The following is a 21,433-nucleotide window of genomic DNA, read 5'->3' as shown; positions in this document are numbered from 1 at the left end:
TGGCTGGCCCCCACCCCAGCCCCAGGAACTTGGTTCTGGTTCACAAAGAACACCAAAAAATGTGGTCCCCAGACGCAGGCCCTCTAAGATATACAGAAAACAAACATATTGCTACCTCACCATGGTGTTTCTATGCCGAGAGGTACGGATTTAAACACCTCTGAATTCAATCGTTTTTCACAGGTGTCAAATGAAAGCATCTGCCAGGCAAGCGTTCCCCTGAAAGGCTGGATCCTCCTTTCCTGGGCAGTTTAACCGTGGGCCTTGCTCCAGCATGTGCGCAATCACTTTGTTATTCTGAGTCGGTCTAATTCCTGGCAGGTCCCTGTGCCTGAGCTCCAGGGCTACTCTGAGCCCTGAGCGCATCTGCTTTCTGTGTCTTTGTAAGCTCACACTCACCAGCAAAGGCAAACACAGTCACAACTCTGGCCTGTCACATCAATTTCAAGGGTAAGGAGTGATGCCAATGCTTTAAGAGAGGGTATGGCGATCACTTGGGAATTCGGGCTCGCACTGGCACTAGTTGTATAGAATTTGGGATCCACATCAATACATGCCCCTTAGGGCGTAAAGAGACAGCATAGAAATCTACATAAAAGAAAATACTTGGACGTTGGGAGGCGAAGGCAATAACTCAGTTTTTTAGCAAATTATTTTTCAACTACCATGTCCCCCTTGAGACATGGTTTGTACAGAACTAACATTACAGCACAATAAACATATGCTTTCCATAGACAGTAAAGCCACAAGCCTTGCCAGCTAATGTAATAGATGGTTTTAGTGTCCCCCTGCCATCAGAGTTCTCTGACTTAGCTTGCAGGAGAAACATAAACTTGATTGGTACTTAAATAAAGTGTAATGGATGATAAATTGTCATATTTCACAACTAGAAAGCTATGCTTGAAATTATATAGCTACTTGGCATTGATTTGTTGATTATATAGGTAGGCTCCCTCAGTCACAAGAATCAACATTTTAAGAATGTGTTGGCTTTCAGATTAAGATTTAGCTCTTGTGTCTGGCAGTGCAACAGTCCAAAGAGAAGGACTAATGGATTAATACTAGTCAAGGGTACCAGAGGCCACTCAACAATTCTTTTGATTGGAATTCAGTTGGAAAATGCAAGAGGGTGATTATTTAGTCAGTCAACAAACACTGACTGAGCACCTACTGAGAGCCAGGTCCTTGGTCCCATGTTAGAAAAAGAAATAGCCTCTGCCCCCTCTGAGTTACTACAAATGACAACCCTGTAAGTAGACAACAAAACACGGTGGACACTAGTTACAGAAACATAAATTAAGAATTTGGGAGCTCAAATCATTACCAAATATATGTTCCTGCTTCTCAAAATTAAACCTGTAACCATACTTCGAGACTAAATTACATTTGCTTTCATTGCCTTCTTAGGAAAAAATATTCTACTTGCTGTTACTACTAATGTAATCGGTACATTTTGAATCATCACACCGATATCTTCATGGTAAACCACGTGAACTCCAAGACATAGAAGCTTCTAAAAAGTCAGCTTAAAGCACAAACAAGTATTCTTCCGGCAGGCCATACTAAGGCCTAGTTACCCTTAAGGAGTACCTGTAATCAAAGCTTTATGTAAGCAAAGATGTCTTTTGTAATAGGAACAATCTCCATATTTACAGAATAAGCCTGGATTTTCATATAATAGGTTTGAATGCAAAAATCTTAGTGACAGGTCCCCGGGCAACAGGCTGCACTGCCTTCTGAGGCTGTGACGGTGCCTGTGCTGGCAATAAAGAGAACAAAAGTCATGAAAGGCACTAATCCGCTCGCCCTCAGGGTAAGTTCTGTGGGCCTTAACCTTTCCTGGCTCTGCTCCACCCTGCTTATGCTCCAGCCTGTAGTCCAGGAACACACACACACACACACACAGAGTCAGCTGGTTCCTGAATGACTAGAGTCACCCATACACTGCCACTGTCTCTTCTAGTCACACTGGAGTTATCAGGTGCTCCATAAATTGGTCATTGTTGTAAAGTCTCTGGATTCAGGCACTGTTTGTCACAGCAACATAGCCCAGTCCTCCCTCAGCCCCTGGCCAAACCACAGAGTAGAGTGGCTACAGCAAGAATTCTCACAACTTCAGCACTCAAGCACTATGTTCACAAGTTTTGACAAGTCTAATTTTCGCTTCCATCAACTTAATTTCGTCTACTCAAATATAATTGTTTCAAAATATATATATATATATATCTCACTATTGAAAATGGCAAAGCAGTGTCACGTAGAATAAGTAGAAATAATTCCCAAAAGAAAATGTTTATACGACCAGGTCAAATCTCTAAAGATAGATCTAATGCACTTTTGGAAATGCTACGGTAGGCAAGGAAGGACTGGGCCTTGATGCCACCAAAATGCAGCTGGAGTCCCAGCCCCACCACCTACTGCGTTCCCTCTCGGATGTCCCCTGATCTCGTTAGTCTCAAATACTTTGTATTTTGTGTCATTTTATGCAGTGAGAAATGATTATGTAAAATTAACTCAAAGATTCAACAAAAAAATGGGTGAAATGCCTGACAGGTATTTTAAATGCAAATTTCAATGATCTTTGCTCTTCCGCGTAGCTCACCTTTAGCGCGCAGCACCATCAGATGTCAGTGTTATTGATGTCACATAACCAGGTGTGGCAAACACGCTCTGCTACGGTGCTTATTCATCTCCAAACCCTCATTCCTCCCACAATGTGGCCTTGGGCACAACAATGGGACTAAATAAATGCTCACTGAAATAGTCTGCAGGATTGAATGCTTCCCATCTTTTCTGTGTGATTTGTTTTCTATCCTCTCACATACACAATCAACCCAGCGGTTAATTGGCTCTCCAGGTGCGGCTGTCAACCCGCCGTGTCAAGGCTTCGCCTGTTTCCCAGCTAATCAAGGATTTTCATCTTTTATGAACTGCTTGCATCCCCAAGAAACAAACAAAAAAGTGCTATCTTGTCTGTTAGTTTGAAGATGTTCTAATTAGTATCAGAACAGGTTTCAAGTCTGAAGTCTTCCTGAGTGCAGTTGCAGCAGAAGTCAAAGGCAGGCTCTGCTTTCTGAAACCACCGGATCCGTGACAAGGAGCGTAGGTGACGGCTTCCCTTTCAAAGACAGGTTGGAAGGCGTTCTGCAGCATTTGCACAAGCAGAACCTAACACCAGACAAGTGTGAGTTTGAACCTTGAGCCCACCATCACCAGTTTTACTAAACTGCTCTCAAGTCCTTTGTTTTCCCGTGTATGACACAGCCTTATTAACAACAGCCTCCCCTTTGGATTATTATGGAACTGGAGGAGAGGGCGAACAGAGTGTATGTCCTGGCATACAGCAATATCTTAATGTTAGCAATTGGTTTAAAAATACATATCATTTATACACTTTGAGTATATCACTATCCTGTTTATATGACCAGTTGTATGATTATTAATAATTTACATTTTAGGGCCCAGCGCAATAGCTCAGTAGCTAAATCTTCTGCCTGCAAGCGTTGGCATTCCATATGGACACTGCCATCCAGCTCACTGCTTGTGCCCTGGAAAAGAAGGAGAGGATGGCCCAAAGCTTTGGGACCCTAAACCTTTGTAGGAGACCCAGAAGAAGCTCCTGGCTGCTGGCTTCTGGCTCCTGGCTTCAGATCAGTTTAGCTCCAGACGTTGCAGCTATTTGTGGAGTGAACCACCAGATGAAAGATTTTAGACTCTCCTTCTCTCTGTAAATCTGTCTCTCCAATAAAAATAGAATATATCTTTAAAAAAATACATTCAGGCCCAACGCAATAGCATAGAGGTTAAGGTCTTCACCTTGCACGTGCCAGTATCCCATATGGGCGCCGGTTCTAATCCTGGCAGCTCCCCTTCCCATGCAGCTCCCTGCTTGTGGTCTGGTAAAGCAGTCGAGGATGGCCCAAAGATTTGGGTTCCTGCATCCACGTGGGTAACCCGGAAAGAAGCTCCAGGCTCCTGGCTTCAGATCAGCACAGCACCAGCCATTGGGGAGTGAATCATCGGACAGAAGATCTTCCTCTCTGTCTCGCCTCCTCTCTATACATCTGCCTTTCCAATAAAAATAAATAAATAAATAAATACATTCTAGCGGCCAGCACTGTGGCATATCCGGTTAAGCAGTGCCAGCATCCTATGAGCACTGATTCAAATCCCAGCTACTCTACTTCCGATCCAGCTTCCTGATAACAGCCTGCAAAAGCAGCAGATTATAATAACCTCTTCCTCTCTCCTCAGACCCCTCTCTCTGTCTCTGCCTCTGTTGCTGTAACTCTGCCTTTCAATAAAATAAATTTTTTGGTTTTAATTTACATTCCGACAAAGTATAAAGATTCAGACTTTGAATCAGTGTTAAGTATTTCAAGCAACTAAAACGATCATTTCAAACATCCTCCAGCTGCTTCTTCTTAATTAATCAAAATAAGATAGATCATCTGATAGTTTAAAAAAGAATAAGAAAGCAAAATTGTATCTGGTGCTCCCACATTTGAACGCTGTGGGTACAGATGAGACAACACGGGAGCAGTGGGTCCCCAGGTGCAGCATTCACTCTCGCCTGCTTCTATTAATGAGCCTCCCCACAGGAACATGCCAGTCCATGACCAATTGCCGCGGAAGGGACAAACAGGTTGAGCAGGAAAGCAGGTAAGAGCCACTACCAATGCACAGCGCTTCCACTCACTCACCTGAGACAAAAACACTACAAGCATAACATGGCTATCTTCCGGGGCAGCAGGAAGAGAAGCGGACATAAAAGGGGAGCGCTGGTGCCTGCCTCGTTTGCAAGTGAGGAGAATAATCAGTCATCCAGTCTCCAGGTCTTGGTCATTATGATTCATCAAAGCTATTCAGAAAAAAGCTGCGATCGAACTGCAAATCCAATCAAACAAAACATTTCACAGCAGGTATTAACAGTTTCGCAAAACCTCTCTGAAAATATTTTCCTTTACACCACAATTTCAAGAACTTAGTGTAACTTCTTTTTGATCCTAAACTGACTTTGCCCCAGGCGGTTTCCCACCTCCTGGTCTTCAGATCAGCGAAAGTAGGGCCTCATTCTCCAATTCAGTGCCCTGAGGGATGGGAACCCTAACTGCTTTAGGCAATTAAGGAATTTTCCTTTACATAGGAAAGTGTTTCCTTTACATAGGAAAGTGTTTCTTTCAGAGGCTCCTTGCAACTTGCCTCTCTTTTCTTAAAAAATAAAGCATTTCTATTAATTCCCCTACTTGCTCTTGTTATCTCCCTAACTTGCATTTTCTCTCACCATCAAACTACTGAAATAAATTATACTCATTGACTATTGCTGCTTATTTTCTATTTCTTCCTTCCATTTAACTTTCATATTGTATCTCCAGATTTGCCACTTGAATCGAACCTTTGGCAAATAAAAAAAAAGTTTTATTTTTTATTTGGAAAGGCAGATTTACAAAGAAAAGGAGATGCAGAAAGAAAAATCTTCTGTCCACTGGTTCACTCTCCAAGTGGCCCTGACTGCTGGAGCTGAACTGATCCGAATCAGGAGCCAGGAGCCTCTTCCGGATCTACCACACGGGTGCAGGGTCCCATGGCCTTGGGCTGTCCTCAGCTGCCCAGCCACAGGCGGAGAACTGGATGGGAAGTGGAGCGGCTGGAACACGAACCAACGCCCATATGGAATACCGGTGCATACAAGGCGCGAACTTTAGCCACCAAGCTACCGCTCTGAGCCCTACTTTCATCTTTTGAACACCCAACGTCACATGTCTAGAGCTGTACACAGCATTCCGTTTCCCCCAGCCATTTTCACTGTTTCGAGGCAGTTAATCTCTTTCCCAAATGTGAAACATTAGTGAACTTCGACAGTTTTCTTTTTCAGCCAAGTCTTATCTGTCCTCAAGGATTATTAACAGTCTTTTTAAATAAAATATTTCTTTTTTGTGTTCTTCCCTTTTTCACCCTGATTATACTTACTGTGGTGCTTTGTATGTCATACTTATACCATTGAAATAATCTTCTTCAAAAAAAAAGATTTGGGTCTGGCGCGATAGCGTAGTGGTTGAAGTCCTCGCCTTGAACGCGTTGGGATCCCTTATGGGCGCCGGTTTTAATCCAAGCAGTCTCACCGTTGAGGCTGCTTGGGGAGTGAACCATCAGATGGAAGATCTTCCTCTCTGTCTCCTCTTCTCTGTATATCTGATGTTGCAATAAATAAATATATATAATAAATATATTTTATTAGAAAAGCTGATACATAGGGCCTAGCGTGGTAGCCTAGTGACTAAAATCATCACCTTATGTGTGCCAGGATCCCATACGGTCACTGGTTCTAATCCCGGCAGCTCCACTTCCCATCCAGCTCCCTGCTTGTGCCTGGGAGGGCAGTTGAGGCCAGACCAAAGCCTTGGGACCCTGCACATGCATGGTAGACCCAGAAGAGGCTCCTGGCTTCGGATTGGCTCAGTTCTGGCCATTGGGACCACTTGGGAAGTGAGACAGTGGACAGAAGATCTTCCTCTCTGTCTCTCCTCCTCTCTGTATATCTACCTTTGCAGTAAATAAATAAATATTTTTAAGAAAGATTTTTTTTTTAATAAAGCAGATATGTAGAGAGACAGAGCGACAGATCCTCCATCTGCTGGTTCACTCCCCAAGTGGCCACAACAGCCAGAGCTGAGCTGATTTGAAGCCAGGAGCTTCTTGCAGCTCTCCCACACAAGTGCAGGGTCCCAAAGCTTTGGACCATCCTCCTCTGCCACAAGCAGGGAGCTGGATGGGAACTGGAGCTACCAGGACATGAACCAGCACCCATATGGGTTCCTGGCACGTGCAAGGCAAGGATTTAGCCACTGGACTATCACGCCAGGTCCTGAAATCATCTTCTAACTAGTTTCCCTTTCTTGCAATTTCAGCATACCACTTGCACAATCATTCTGTATTGTTTCTTTGATTATGTTTATCTCCAGAGGGGAGGCTCTTACACAGTTCCCACAGCATAAAGCATCATACCAACTCCTTTTCATCATTGCAGCTTTCATCTTGGACAAGGGAATCCTCCTAAATGGAATCTAAGGCGGTGTGCCTGTACCGCTGGCTTCCCTTATGAGCACCAGTTCATGCCTGGCCACTCTGCTTCCTATCCAGTTCCTTAATGCCTAGCAAAATAGCAAAAGATGGTCTAGTGTTTGGGTTGCTTTCGTGCATGTGGGAGGCCTGATGAAGCTCCTAGATGCTGGCTTCAATCTGCCTTAGCTCTGCATTCAATCAGCAGATGAAAGATCTCATCTCTCCTTCAGTCTCCGTAATTAATGTGTCTTAAATGTCTTAGGAAGAAGTCTCGGGTGGGAGCACCTGTATTCTCTTCTTCTGCTTTTCCTATTCATTACTTCCACCTGATACATGGATCATCTTAGACAAGCTACACTTGTCATGTTGAGTCTCATACCAGTGCCTCCTTCAACTGTCTGCACTACAGTAAACAGAGCAGCACTTGTACACAAGCAGTCACAGAACAGCAACCCACAAAATGCCTTAGCTTTTGCTTTTCTTAATTTAAACTACGTTTTAGTGCTTTTAGGGGGTCAGAACTAGTCTTCAGCTCCTTAGCAAATGAGTTTGAAAACCCAGAATTACTGCATGTCTTGCTGGTAGTATTGTTTTATTTCCTAATCTTCACAATTTTTCAACAATGTGTTTTGTTTATTTTTCTACTAACTTGCAAGTCTCCTAAGGTCAGGAAATGTTTTATCAAATTAAAAATTTAAGCAGCACAAGAAAAGTGGAAAGCCCTTGGTAAACATAATTAGCCAAAGAGTTCTTAGACACGACACAGACTTTATCCCAAGTGCAGGAAGATGTATCAGAGTCACTCGGGGATGGCAATGATTTTAACTGACTTCCATATTAGTTGATAGATCCCATCAGCCTTTTACCCCCTATTTAGACGTAATACTCCAACAAAAGCTTCTGCCACAGCATTCATTTATAAGAACTGAACAGAAGAAGAAATTTTGAAACAAGGAAATCCAATAAGAAAAGTAAAAGGAAAGGTTATTTCAAAGAACAACCTCAAATTAAGCATGGGAGTGGACAAAAGAGCCACAATTGTTTACAATGCTTGGTAACTGAAAAGGAAACCACCTGCAGAAAATGTTTTGATAAAAGACCAAAGGGGAATATAGTAATGATTGAAAGAGTAAGCAGTGCCTGTTTGGATGTCCAGTGCCAGCTGATATCATGGTGGCCCTGAAAGATTAGTGTACACCGTTGTTCTTATCCTAAAATGAGAAACTGAAATCCCCACAGTATGAACCTGAGGTTTTACAAGTCCCTCACCAGCAATGTCAAGATTCAAACTAGGACCTCCATTGACTTGAAGGCCTGCATTTTTGGAGCTAGGCCAATAGACTAAAATGGAAACAGTGGGCTTGGTAGCTGCCTGCTGATGTACTAGTTTGTAATGCTTGGCTCACAGGACAAGCATTAGGCGTAGTAGTGAAGGCAGAACTTGAGAAACCTGTCACCCCTGGCCCACGGACTGGGTTCAAGTCCCAGTTCCTGTGCCTGACCCAGCTCCCTGCTAATGTACACCTTGGAGGCAGCCGTTGATGGCTCAAGAAGCTAGGTACCTGCCATGTGTGTGAGACCCAGGTTGAAATCCTGGCTCCTGACTTCAGCCAGGCCCAGTCCTGAATATTGTGGACTGGGAGTATCTCTCTCTCTCTCTCTCTCTCTCACTCATTCACTCTCTCTTCTCCTTCACTTTTTCTTTCTGCCCCCATCTTTAAGGAAAAAAATAAAAATAAATTTCAAAGGTTTGTAAAAACTCACACCTGTGTTCAAAAAGAATTAGAAACAGAAATGAAGAAGAGCAGTTCTGTTGGATAAAGAATGGCAGAGAGGGGCTGGCGCAATAGCATAGTGATTAATGTCCTCGCCTTTCATGTGCTGAGATCCCATTCTGGCGCTGGTTCTATTCCCAGCGGCCCCTCTTCCCATCCAGCTCCTTGCGTGTGGCCTGGGAAAGCAGTCGAGGACGGCCCAAAGATTTGGGACCCTGCACCCACGTGGGAGACCCAGAAGAAGCTCCTGGCTTTGGATTGACTCAGCTCCAGCCATTGCGGCCACTTAGGGAGTGAATCATTGGACGGAAGATCTTCCTCTCTGTCTCTCCTCCTCTCTGTATATCCGGCTTTCCAATAAAAATAAATAAATCTTAAAAAAAAAAAAAAAAAAGAACAGCAGAGAATTTTTACATAGTGAAATGAGCAAGAAAGGGAGTGTCAAGCCGGAAATGCAAAAGACTGAAGCTTAGTTTAGAGCGTTCTCTGCCTGGCCTGTGTCTTTGAAGGGATGCAGACCACTAGCAGGAAATTCCAGCAAGACTAGCACTGATGAGGGCAGAGAATACGGCTGGCATTGTCAGCTGGCTCAGTCTTTTGGAAGGTGATTTATAACATTTTCAAAAATTGTAAGATGTTAATGACATGAAACATAGAAGTTTACTTCTAGAAAATGATACAAAAGGAATAATATAAAATGTGGAATGGATACAGAGAGTTGCATTTATTTCTCAAAGAAAAATGGAGTCACAAGGTTTGGTGCTCAGTGCTGTGGTGCAGTAAGTTAAACTGCTGCCTGCAGTGCTGGGTATCCCATGTGGGTGCCAATTCAAGTTCCAGCTACTCTACTTACAGTCCACCTCTCTGTTAAAGACCTAGGAAATGGTAGAGGATGGCGCAAGTGCTTGGACCCCTGTCACACACATGGGAGACCTGGATGAAGCTCCTGACTCCTGGCTTCGACCTGGTTCAGCCTTGTTACAACCACCTGGGGTATGAACCAGTAGATGGATGACCTTTCTCTGTGTCTCTGTAACTCTGATTTTCAAATTTAAAAATTCTTTAAAAATAGTAATCATGTGAATACTTGGAGGAATAGTAAGCAAACTATGTGATATTAAATGAGCCCATTAATATGGTCAATATAAATCTTAGAAACCTTAGAGAAGTATTGAAATTTGGTAAGGAAAACTGTAAAGCAATGCTCTTGAATGCAATGCATCAATAGATACTATTTTGAATTTGCCATCAAACTATGCTCTACAACTATCTTACACATTAGCTAACTCAAGTTAATAACTACCCTATGAACGCAGTGTTATTATCGAGTCCACTGAACTGCAGAGAAATCCTGGAGAAGGATGCAAGTTCATACCGCTGCTGTGAGAACGCGACAGGGTTCAGACTCGCAGGGTCAGGCTCTTGAGTTCCTACTGCTAACAACCATGTAAGTCCTGCCTTCGTGCGGATCCACAGTTCCACCAGCAGAAATGCGAAGCATGTGTGGACAAGGAATATGGAACAGTGCTGAAGCAGTATTAACATGGCTTGCAGCAGCATGCAAATAAAACAGTTATTTTTTTATGGCAGTAGCTCATTCTCTGTATAAGGTTTTGTGATAAGTGCTTTAAGAAGGAATTCTTGGGTAATAGTTTCATTCAATCCTCCCTGAAGTATTATATGAGTTTTTGTGGACTTCTCTGAACTTTTAGTTTGGAGATATAAAATATCTCATTAACAATATTTACCATTATGATTCATATGCACCTAGTTGAAATATGTGTGTACAAAGTCACAGTGATTTACAGTCACAAAATGAGAAACAATGACATAAGAGTCAGGATTTATAAACAACATATCAGTGAACTTATTCCCCTGTCAAAAAATTCAACTCCTACATTTTTCATGTATATTTTAAAGCATTTCATATCATAATCTAGCTTCTTTGAACTGAAATGGGATAAGCATTGTAACATATTTATATACACTTAGCATTTTAAATCATGTTTATTTTTTAAAATTTATTTTTACTTCTTTTTAAATTATTGCCATCAATCTATGATGCAGCTCCATAGGCCCTGGGTCAACTCCGATTTAATTCCTCAACATCTTTGGGAGTATACAGCAAAAAAAAATGACATTGTTTATTTCAGGGTTATTAAGTGTATAAAATGAGATAGCTACATATGTTTGTAAATTCATTTACTGACACATTCAAATGCACACACATTCAAATATTTCTTCCATTAATCTACGTCATGTGACCTATTAAAAATAAACCCAAGAGAATAGGGCAATAAATGATGACACATGCAATTCTTGCTACATCCAACTTTTGACACGAACAGTCACTGTAATGTCACATCTCATTTCAACCCAATTTCAAGACTACCATCTTTCAATTCTCAAAGGTGATTTAACCTATATTCAAACTTAAAAGGTTTCAACTTTAGTTAATGTCATCTTCATTGATGCTTAAACATTACACAGATAAATTCCTGGGAACGAATTAATGCAGCAAAACAATCACAGAGTTAGAAACAAAAACAAAACAGACATTTTTCTTTTGTGACTTCTAGAAATTGAGTTTGCATTGTTTTAAATGGCATTTTTAAAACAACCATCTGGGTGTCCATAGAAAGGAAATACTAAAGTCTATTTATAATAAACACTGAATTGCATTGCGCTTATTACCCACGTAGGTTTTCTAACTGCCCGTGTGACAGCCCATTTAAACAATGCCACTGTGATTGAGTAGCATAAGTAAAGGAATTTTACTATTGTTTCTCCTACTATTTCATGTGGAACTATTTCCAATTAAAAATGTTAAAAAGTAAATAAATAATGAAAACATTTTAAAGATTTATTTATTTTTATTGCAAATCATATACAGAGAGGAGGAGAGACAGAGAGGAAGATCTTCCGTCTGATGATTCACTCCCCAAGTGGCCACTACAGTCAGAACTGAGACTATCCGAAGCTGGGAACCAGGAACCTCTTCCAGGTCTCCCACGCGGGTGCAGTGTCCAGGGCTTTGGGTCGTCCTCGACTGCTTTTTCAGACCACAAGCAGGGAGCTGGATGGGAAGTGGAGCTGCCGGGATCAGAACCGGCAACCATATGGGATCCCGGGGCATGTTCAAGGCGAGGACTTTAACCACTAGGCCACCGTGTCAGGCCTGAAAGAAAATTTTTTGAAAAAATACACTGGTATGACAGGACAGGCATTAGGAAATGAGATGTGCTCTTTAAGATGCATTATGCAATCTCCGTTTTCAGAGAAATGAAGAAAAAAATAACACATAGATATTAAGGGAGCACAAAGCTGGATACAAGACCTATGCTTACTTTATTCCTATGAAAAGATTATATAAGGCAGTAACATGATCAAACGGAACAGCACACAGAGGTGCACACCAGCATTGTAAAAATCACTTTAAGAAGTGCAACTGCAGTTGCCTTTCCTGCGTTTTTAATTATATACTTGTTTGCCAGGGTGGCCTAATTTAGTCAGGGATTCGTGCCCACATTACAAGCTGGTAGGAGAGGTAGCTGATTCCCAGTGTGGGCCGCAGGGCTCGGGAGTTGAAGAGCGGCACAGACAGAGGGAGACACCAGGACACGTTGGAGAAGGGGGTCCACATGACAAACAGTGCAAGGCGAGCAAATCAAATTTTTCACAATTAGTTGAACAACAACTGTGACAGGTTCAATGCTTAGCATTTTCATTTGTGTGCTCAAATTTGGTTATCTGTCCTCTTTTATGCAAATGCAATGTGACAGGAGAAGCTGGGAGCACTGGGGCAGGCCAATCACTCACAACAGGGGCTAGGACTGCTGGGCTGAGGGGCCAGGATTAAATGGACTGAACGCTGATGGATAAATGACAGCAGCCCCGTTGAAAGCCTCATGAACTGATTTAAAACTTCTAAGGGAGAATGCCAAGAATATAATTATGCTTTATGCCCTTGCCTAAACTGTCAAAATTAAGAAGATAAAAGAAGAATAGAAATTGTACCAAATGAATACTATCAGCATTCATTATTTAACTAAACCCAACATGTTTATCCTACGCTGGAAAGCAGATCAGATGGGAAAGTTGTGTTCTTGTATCACAGGCCTTAGGCCTAAAGCAAAGTTTAAAAATTCACAAGCAGAGTATAGTGGAAAGAAACTCAGGGCAAGACAGGCCTCTTCCTAAAGTGGTTCCACTGCCAGCGAGGCAGGGGTGTCCTCTCCAACCTCAGCACCACAGGCTCATCCTTAAATGCATCGTCACTGCAGAGAAGCACAGGAACAGGGTGGCATTCATCTGCACACAGGAGACGCTCAAGGGCCGTTTCCATGGAGTCAAAAGGCTCCTGCCCTCTCGGCCACCTAGCGCTATCATGCCATGGACCAAAACACACCAGAGCTGGTTAACTTATTTGCTTCACCTAGGTCTTATACTTTATTTGAGTAAATAAAGTATTTTTAAAAACATGTTTGAATGTGTTTATTTAAGAGAGAGTTCTTATCTGCTTTCTATTAACTTTTTATGTATATTATTTAGTTTGTGACAGAGGATTTATTTATATAACTTTGTATGTATTTGATCATATGTAAGAATGCAAACAAACAGGCAATGACTTTAAACTTATGGTTATAGTTTTTAATTACAATTCACTTAATATGATAAAATAATGTACATATAAGAGTACTTTAAAATACTTTTAATTTTTTGATGATGATAATAGGAATACATTTATTGAACTTATGAAATATTTTCTGTTTTAAGTTCTTGAATACTAGTTCAAAATGTTTATGAAACAAGTATATTATAATATTCATAACAGGCCTAGACAGCCTGAGTGATAGGAACTCAATGATTCTCAAGGTAGCATATTCTATTTGAGATGTGAGAAATGTGAGAAAATCACATTTTGGATCTTTAAAAAAAAAATCTTAAAAAAAAAATTGTGGGCCCGGCGGCATGGCCTAGCGGCTAAAGTCCTCGCCTTGAACGCCCCGGAATCACATATGGGCGCCGGTTCTGATCCCAGCAGCTCCACTTCCAATCCAGCTCCCTGCTTGTGGTCTGGGAGAGCAGTCGAGGACGGCCCAAAGCTTTGGGACACTGCACCCGCGTGGGAGACCCAGAAGAGGTTCCTGGTTCCCGGCTTCGGATCGGCACAGCACCGGCCACTGCGGCTCACTTGGGGAGTGAATCATCAGAGGGAAGATCTTCCTCTCTGTCTCTCCTCCTCTCTGTATATCCGGCTTTACAATAATAATAAGTAAATCTTAAAAAAAAAAAAAATTCTGAGAAAGCCAGGGAGTGGAGGATGAGACTTGGTTTTTTGTTTGTTTGTTTTTGTTTTTTATTATTAATTACATTGCATTATGTGACACAGTTTCATAGGTTCTGGGATTTAATTAATTTTATTCATTTTAAATAAATAAATAAATATAAAAATACTTTTAATTGAAACATGGAATTAAAAGATAAGTCAATTTCAACCTAAATTTTATTTTATTTTTTATTTTTTTTTTTTATTAATTACATTGCATTATGTGACACAGTTTCATAGACTCTGGGATTCCCCCAACCCCTCCCTGTACCCTCCCCCCATGGTGGATTCCTCCACCTTGTTGCAGTGTTACAGTTCAATTTCAGTTGAGATTCTTTGCAGACATATGCCAAGCATAGAGTCCAACATCTTATTGTCCAGATAAATTCAACGGTTTCTTGGGGAGACCATCTCTGGTCTGAAGGCAGAGCTGGCAGAATATCATCCCGATCAATTAAAAGCCCCAACACAACATCAACAACAATTTACAACATTATGGAATTAATTGACATGGTATTGAGTAACCAATATGTTTAAAAAATGCAAGTTCTTAACCACATCTTCTGACTACTTCATTGACATTTCAATTTTAGTTTATATACAGAACTAGCTGCTATACACCTTAAAATGGTTATAGGGTACTATTCAGCTGTCTCGTGTCTATTTTCATTTTAGTATTTAGCAGTTTATAGTGTTGAAGCATAATTTTGCTGAACTTGGCAGATTTTAAGATAGTCTAAACTGGCTTATAACTCTAACAAGGCATATGTCAACAGTTGAGGTGCAGAACAGTTTTAGGAGGGGTGTGCAGAGAAACCTTCAATATCTTAGTGAGGAGTAACTAATCCCTGTGTCCCACCCAGTAAGGTGTATGTGAATCCACGCTGACCATTTCCTGTCTGGTTCTAAGCTTTCCTTGTTGTTCTCTGTCTAGCTATTCTAAATTTTTTTTTTCTTTTTTGGGGGTGGGGGTGGGGGTTCTGGAGTGACCTTGATGGTCATTGCAAGAGAGGGTGGGATTCCAAAGTTGGAACTAAGTGAGGACCAGAGAAAGTTCCCCTCCCTAGTCCCGAAGGAAATTTACTGTTCTGTTTCTGTGGACCACTCAGGGCTCCTGGCTGTTGTTCCAATGACCTTGGATCCTGCAAGGAAGGATTTGGGTTTCTTCCATCCCATGTGGTAGATCCAAACAGAGGGGGGTGACCTCAGAGTTCTCGGCCTCCGAAGGCACTCCAATTCCGCATGGTCTCCTTGGCAGTTGGGATGTAGTCTTTGATGCCCATACTGATAGTCCTTGATGAGGATCTGGGAGTCTCCAGGATTGGGATACAAGCCTCCTCCTGTCCACCTGCTCCACTCTGGGGTCTCCCCCCGGCTCTGTGCATATGACCTCCTGTTAAGAGGTTGTCAGGATCACTCTTGATTCCCCTTATATGTCTTTGTAGTTTTACTATTGTCTAATGCTGATTCGAGTCTGTTGTCTATAAGTTACCTGTTATGTTCCTGATAGGTTATACTTCACGTATGACTCACACATTCTAAGGAGATGGAAGATTTCTTTGCATTCCTGCCCCATTACTGAGTGAAGGAGTGTCTTGAAAGTATATTAGGTTTTACAATTCTTTGATGTAGATCATAAGCAGTCTGACTCACATTGATTGTTCATTCATTGGTTACATCACAATATGTTGTTGCATGAGATATAGGCTGTTTGGGGTTGGAATAATATTACAGTTTATAGGTACTGTTTTTTGGATTGACATAATTTCATCTTAAATTAAGGCAAACATGTGGTATCTAACCTTTTGGGATTGGCTCATTTCCCTTAGCATAATGGTTTCCAGTTGGACCCATTTGGCCACAAAAAACTGCATTTTTTTTTTAATAGCTGAGTAGTATTCCATGGAGTAAATGAACCATAGCTTTCTTATCCAGTCTTCTGTTGATGGGCATTTTGTCAACCTAAATTTTAAAACCTTGAACTCCATGTATCTTTTTCATAATACAATTCCCATGATTTATGAAAAGCTCTAATATTAGTTACCTTCTTGATAATCTATAATAACCTTATAATAAAGAAATATAAATCCATTTTGTATATATATCATATTTATACCTACTTTGACCAAGTTTAATCAACCACTCGTGTTCATTATGGTCCTTTAACTGAATCAATCCCTTTATATGAAATTCCACAGCGGACAAATCTAAAATGTGGTGTATGATAGAAGTCAAAGCAGTGGCCACTTCTGATTTCCCATAATTTTCACATTTCACGAGGAGGGATTGGAATCTGGATCTCTTTCCTGCAAAATGGCCTCAGATCTGGAATTTTTCCAGACACCAACAGACTACAGAAATTATTTATGAGTTGTTAAAAAATATACATACTAATGATGACATTTTCACTCACTGGGATACAATCAGCCTGTTTGTCAAGGACACGCCTTTCTCTGGTAATGGGCGAATCTTCAGCCTCACCCTGACAGTTCCCTTGTAACTTTACATTTCTCTGTCACCCTCCAGCAGTAGACACTGCTTCCCTCTCCACATTCCCAGAGAGAGTGGGTTCATTCTTGGGCTGCTGCTCGTTTCCAGCTACCCCTTTCCAAACTCCCTGATAGGCATCTCAAATGTTCCTTCCAACATCTCCATGCACCCGTCTGTTCTCCCTGAGCGTCTGGTTTGGAAAAGCACAATTCTATTAGCTCTCTCCCAATCTGTCCACTGGGATTGCTTTCCAAGAATATGGAAACTTCCCACCTCTCCCAGGTAGTCAAATCACACTTCCAGGTTCACAGTTCCTGACCATGGTTTGTGAAACAAACATTAGAACAATCACTCACAAGGATACTTCAATTTTCTAGACTTTATTTTAACTGAAACAATTCTCCCAAATGCAAATAATTTGTGAAAGAAGCTCCCTTTTTAAACTAATTTATCATTTACTCTAAAAGCAGATGCAAAAAGAAAAGAAGAGGCAGAGACACAGAAGGAGAGTGAAATCTTCCATCCTTTGATTCACTTCTCAGTGGCTGCAACAGCCAGGGCTGGGCCAGGCCAGGAGTTTCATCCAGGTCTCCCAAAGTAGGTCAGAGTGCTACCTCATTACTGCTAGAGGCTGAACGAAAGTCAGGTTACCCAAGGCTCTCTCCATCATTCTACACTTGGATTTTGAAATCCACACGTGGTTTCTTTGTAATACATACTGTTTATAAAAGTTTTAAGATCCCTTATATGTGTGGATTTCAAACATTTTTGTACTTATTATGTGATTCTATTTTCCATAAACTTTTTTTGAAATGCTCTTGTATATAAATATTTTTATATATGCATGATGTTATAATCAAATTTTCAAAAGCACAACACACAAAAAAATTTTAAATTTGCAAGAGAAAAACATCAGATAACTTTTAATGAAATTCCCATTAGATTGACAGATTGCAATAGAAGTACTCAGGCCACAAGAGAATGAAGAGATATAGTAGAAATTATCAAAGAAAGGAAAAAAAATGCCACTCTGGAAATTTATCCTGCAAAGTTCTCTTTGCTAAATGAAGGTGAAATAAAGACTTCTGAAAACTAGACAGAACAAGTCAATCAACCACCTCAACTATATGTTAGCAGCGAGATACTGGGCAAACGGAGACTCTATGAGGGACTATTTCAATCAGTGGATTCTTCAAAGACCTCATTGTGCTTGGAGTGGCAAGATTGGCAGTGATTCATAACTGGCGAACTATCAAAACCACTTGAGCAAGTATCTCTGAGCATGCCCTACATCCAGGACCTGGGGGAGGGTGGTAAACTGGTGGGGCTTCTCCATCAATATCCCCCTTTAAACATGAAGGAAACAATATGGAAATAATAGTCTTACCCACTTTCCTAAAGCCCTTGAAACTTTTTACCCAAATTAACTATGCAAAGATTGTAAAAAATATAATAAAAAAATTTTTAAAAAAAGACTTCTAAAAACAAGCAAAAATAAAAAAACTAAAGAAATTATTCATCACCAAAGCATCCTTACAAACGACACTTAAGAATGTAATAAAGAGAGGGTCCAGCACAGTAGCTCAACAGCTAAACCTTCACCTGTAAGTGCTGGCATTCCACTTCAGTAACAGTTTGTGTCCCAGCTGCTCCACTTCTGACTCATCTTTCTGCTTATGGCCTAGGAAAGCAAAAGAGGATGGTTTGAGTCCTTGGGCCCTTGCTTGCATGTGGGAGACCAGGAAGGAGCTACATGAAAGTATGTGAAAATATGAAATCCACTAGAAAATCAAGGACCCTAAAAACAAAAACAAAACAATTGTTTACAAAAGCTTTATTTGTTTTTATTGAAAAGACAAATCAGATTTATATAGTAAGAAGGAGAGACAGAAAGATCTTCAACCCACTGGTTCACTCCCCAGAATGGCCGTAAAGGCCGCATCTGAGCCAGCCTATAGCCAGGAGCCAGCAGCTTCCTCCAGGCGTCCCACACAAATGGCTTTGGGCCATCCTCCACAGCTTTCTTATGTCACAATCAGAAGGCTGGGTTGGAGGTGGAGTAGTGGGGACACAAGCTAGCGTCCATGTGGAATCCTGGTACATGCAAGGTGAGGATATAGCCATTGAGCCATTGCACCAGCTCCTCCAAAAAAAATGTTTTTTAAAGGAAAAATGGCAAGCTTGATTTATTACTTATCAATGATAACTTTGAATGTAAATAGAGTAATCATCCTAATTAAAAGATACAGAGTGGCTGAATGGAGTAAAGAAAAAAAAAAAAAAGAAAACATATCCAGCAATAAGAAATTCACTTTATCCACAAAGATACAGACAGAAAATGAAAGCATGAATATTCCATATAAATGGGAATGAAAAACAAGCCCAAGTTTCTATATTAGTATCAAACACAGTAGATTTTAAGACAAAACTGCCAAAAATACAAAGGTCCATTCAACAAGAACGTACGATCACAAACTTATACATACCTAATGCCACCGTAACTACTGTTATAACATAACTTAGAAGTTCTAGTGGAAGACATAAGCTTCAAAACAATATTTAAAAGATGTAGAAAACCTGATTAGATGGGCAGCAATTCTGAGACTGAATCAATGATAGTCTCTCAATAAAGAAAAGTTCACCGAGATACAGGGGGGAAATGATATTAGTGTGGAAACAACAGTATTACGCACTTTCCTGCAGCCCTTGACCCTTTGTACCCTAATCAACTAAGTAAGATTATAAGAGAAAGAAAGAAAGAAAGAAAGAAAGAAAGAAAGAAAGAAAGAAAGAAAGAAAGAAAGAAAGAAAGAAAGAAAGAAAGAAAAGCTCAGGACCAGATGGTCTCACTGATTAATTTTACCAAGCTTTTAAGAACTGTCTCCAATTCTTCTCAAACTATTCCAAATTGAAAGGAAGGAAACTCTTCCAAACTCATTGTATAAGCATTGCCTTAATTCCAAAAGCAAGCAAGGATACAACAAGATAAAACGTGAACGTAGATGCAAACATTCTCATCAGAATATTAGCAAATTGAATCCAACAACGCACTGAAAAGAGCATTCACACTGACCAAATGGAATTTATCTCAGAGATGCAGGGATGGTTCAACACATGCAAATCAACAAATCTAACACCTCACATCTAAGGATTTGTGTATATGTTTCTCTCTACATCTCAAATAAATGAATAAACAAACAAGCAATTTATTAAAACAGTAAAAGACAAAGGAATGCAATGAAAAACAAGCCCAGGGTAGTTTAACGGGCATATTTTTTTTTTTTTTTAGGTTCTTAGCATATCCAAGACACACTGCGGAAAAAATAGTTACAGAAATTAGAAAATAAAACCGATTGTCTATATTCTTTTTGTCACTTATTAATTTTTATTGGTTTTCACTGTATAGGCTCAAAATTTCTCCACCGAGATAGTGCTGCCACCAATGCCAAGGAGAGGCCAGGGATATCTCAGGCCTGCCATGCTGGTATTTGTTTAGACTGCTTAATTGCCGCAGATGCCTATCTTTTTGACATAAAAATGCTATGTGTAAGATACATATATACACACACATACACATATATATACAGAGAGAGAGAGGAAAATAAGAACCACATCAAGAAGTAAAGGCAAAATATTGCTTTCTTTGTCAGAGCATGAGCTTAAAATTCTCTGAAGAAATAGACTTGATGCTTCCAAGTGGGCCAGCAGGGATATAAGAAAGAAACAGAGAATGTTGAAATAAATTAAAATCTCAGATTCCTCAGTCTCTTTTTCTTTGAGCAGCAAACTAAAAGATCCTCTCAGAGAGTCAACACCCAGGACACCTCATTATCAGAAATATAGACGCAAATGAGAAAGAGAGCAAAGAAAAAACAGTCCCACAGTCTGAAAACAGATAAAAGCTGACAAGCAGAGGTCCTGGATGGGAAAACACGAAGGTTAGCCGTTGAAGGGTAAGCAATGAAATCAACTATTAGCAAACAGCAGTGAGAGCCTTCAGGAAAACAATTTCTGATTTTTTGTGGACCTAGGGAAAAAATTGTATGTGCCCTCTGGTTGACTTTGGGCTATATGCATCCATTTGTGAAATTGCATGATTTGCAAGTGTAGAAGACACAGCAGTCACCCTCTAGGTCTGCTTCTTCAGAGACTGGGAGTATCACAACAAGGTAGCAGTATTCCTGTTTTGTCAACAACCCCTAAGGGAAGTAGTGATGGCAGCGAGGTGGCTTATTTGTGTAGTGTCACTGTGACAGAATCTAACCCATATAGGTGCCTCAGCAATGCCAGAACTAACTCTAAATGGTATTTCCCAGACTGACCTAACAACTGGCTCTAAGTTAGCGTGTACCAGTGGGAAGCAGGTACTCGCGCTGTGGATCCAGATGGGAGACTAGGAGGAAGTTCCTGTCTTCCGGCTTCAGCCCGGCCTAGTCCTGGCCAATGTGGCCATCTGGAGAGTAAAATACTAGATGGAAGATCTCTCTCTGTAAATCTGAATTTACAACAATAAATCTTTTTTTTTTAAACTTCAAATATGATCATCTCCCACTTTCTCACTTTAGTCTCTGTTTTCCCACCATTCAGACCCTTGCTTTCTTGCAAATTTCCAAAGCCTTTAAGACACATCAGGATGATGTTCAGCCTTCTTAGTGTGTGCTACCCCTAAACCACGTTTCCTTCTAGACTCCTGTTCAAGTTCCTTCCGTTTTCATTAAACTCATTTGAATTCATGCTCCTTAGCAGTCTCTGAGTAGTTACTTGCATGAATTGATAT

Source organism: Ochotona princeps, chromosome 12 (assembly GCF_030435755.1).
Source record: "Ochotona princeps isolate mOchPri1 chromosome 12, mOchPri1.hap1, whole genome shotgun sequence".
Lineage (NCBI taxonomy): Eukaryota > Metazoa > Chordata > Mammalia > Lagomorpha > Ochotonidae > Ochotona > Ochotona princeps.
Note: the sequence above shows the minus strand (reverse complement) of the source record.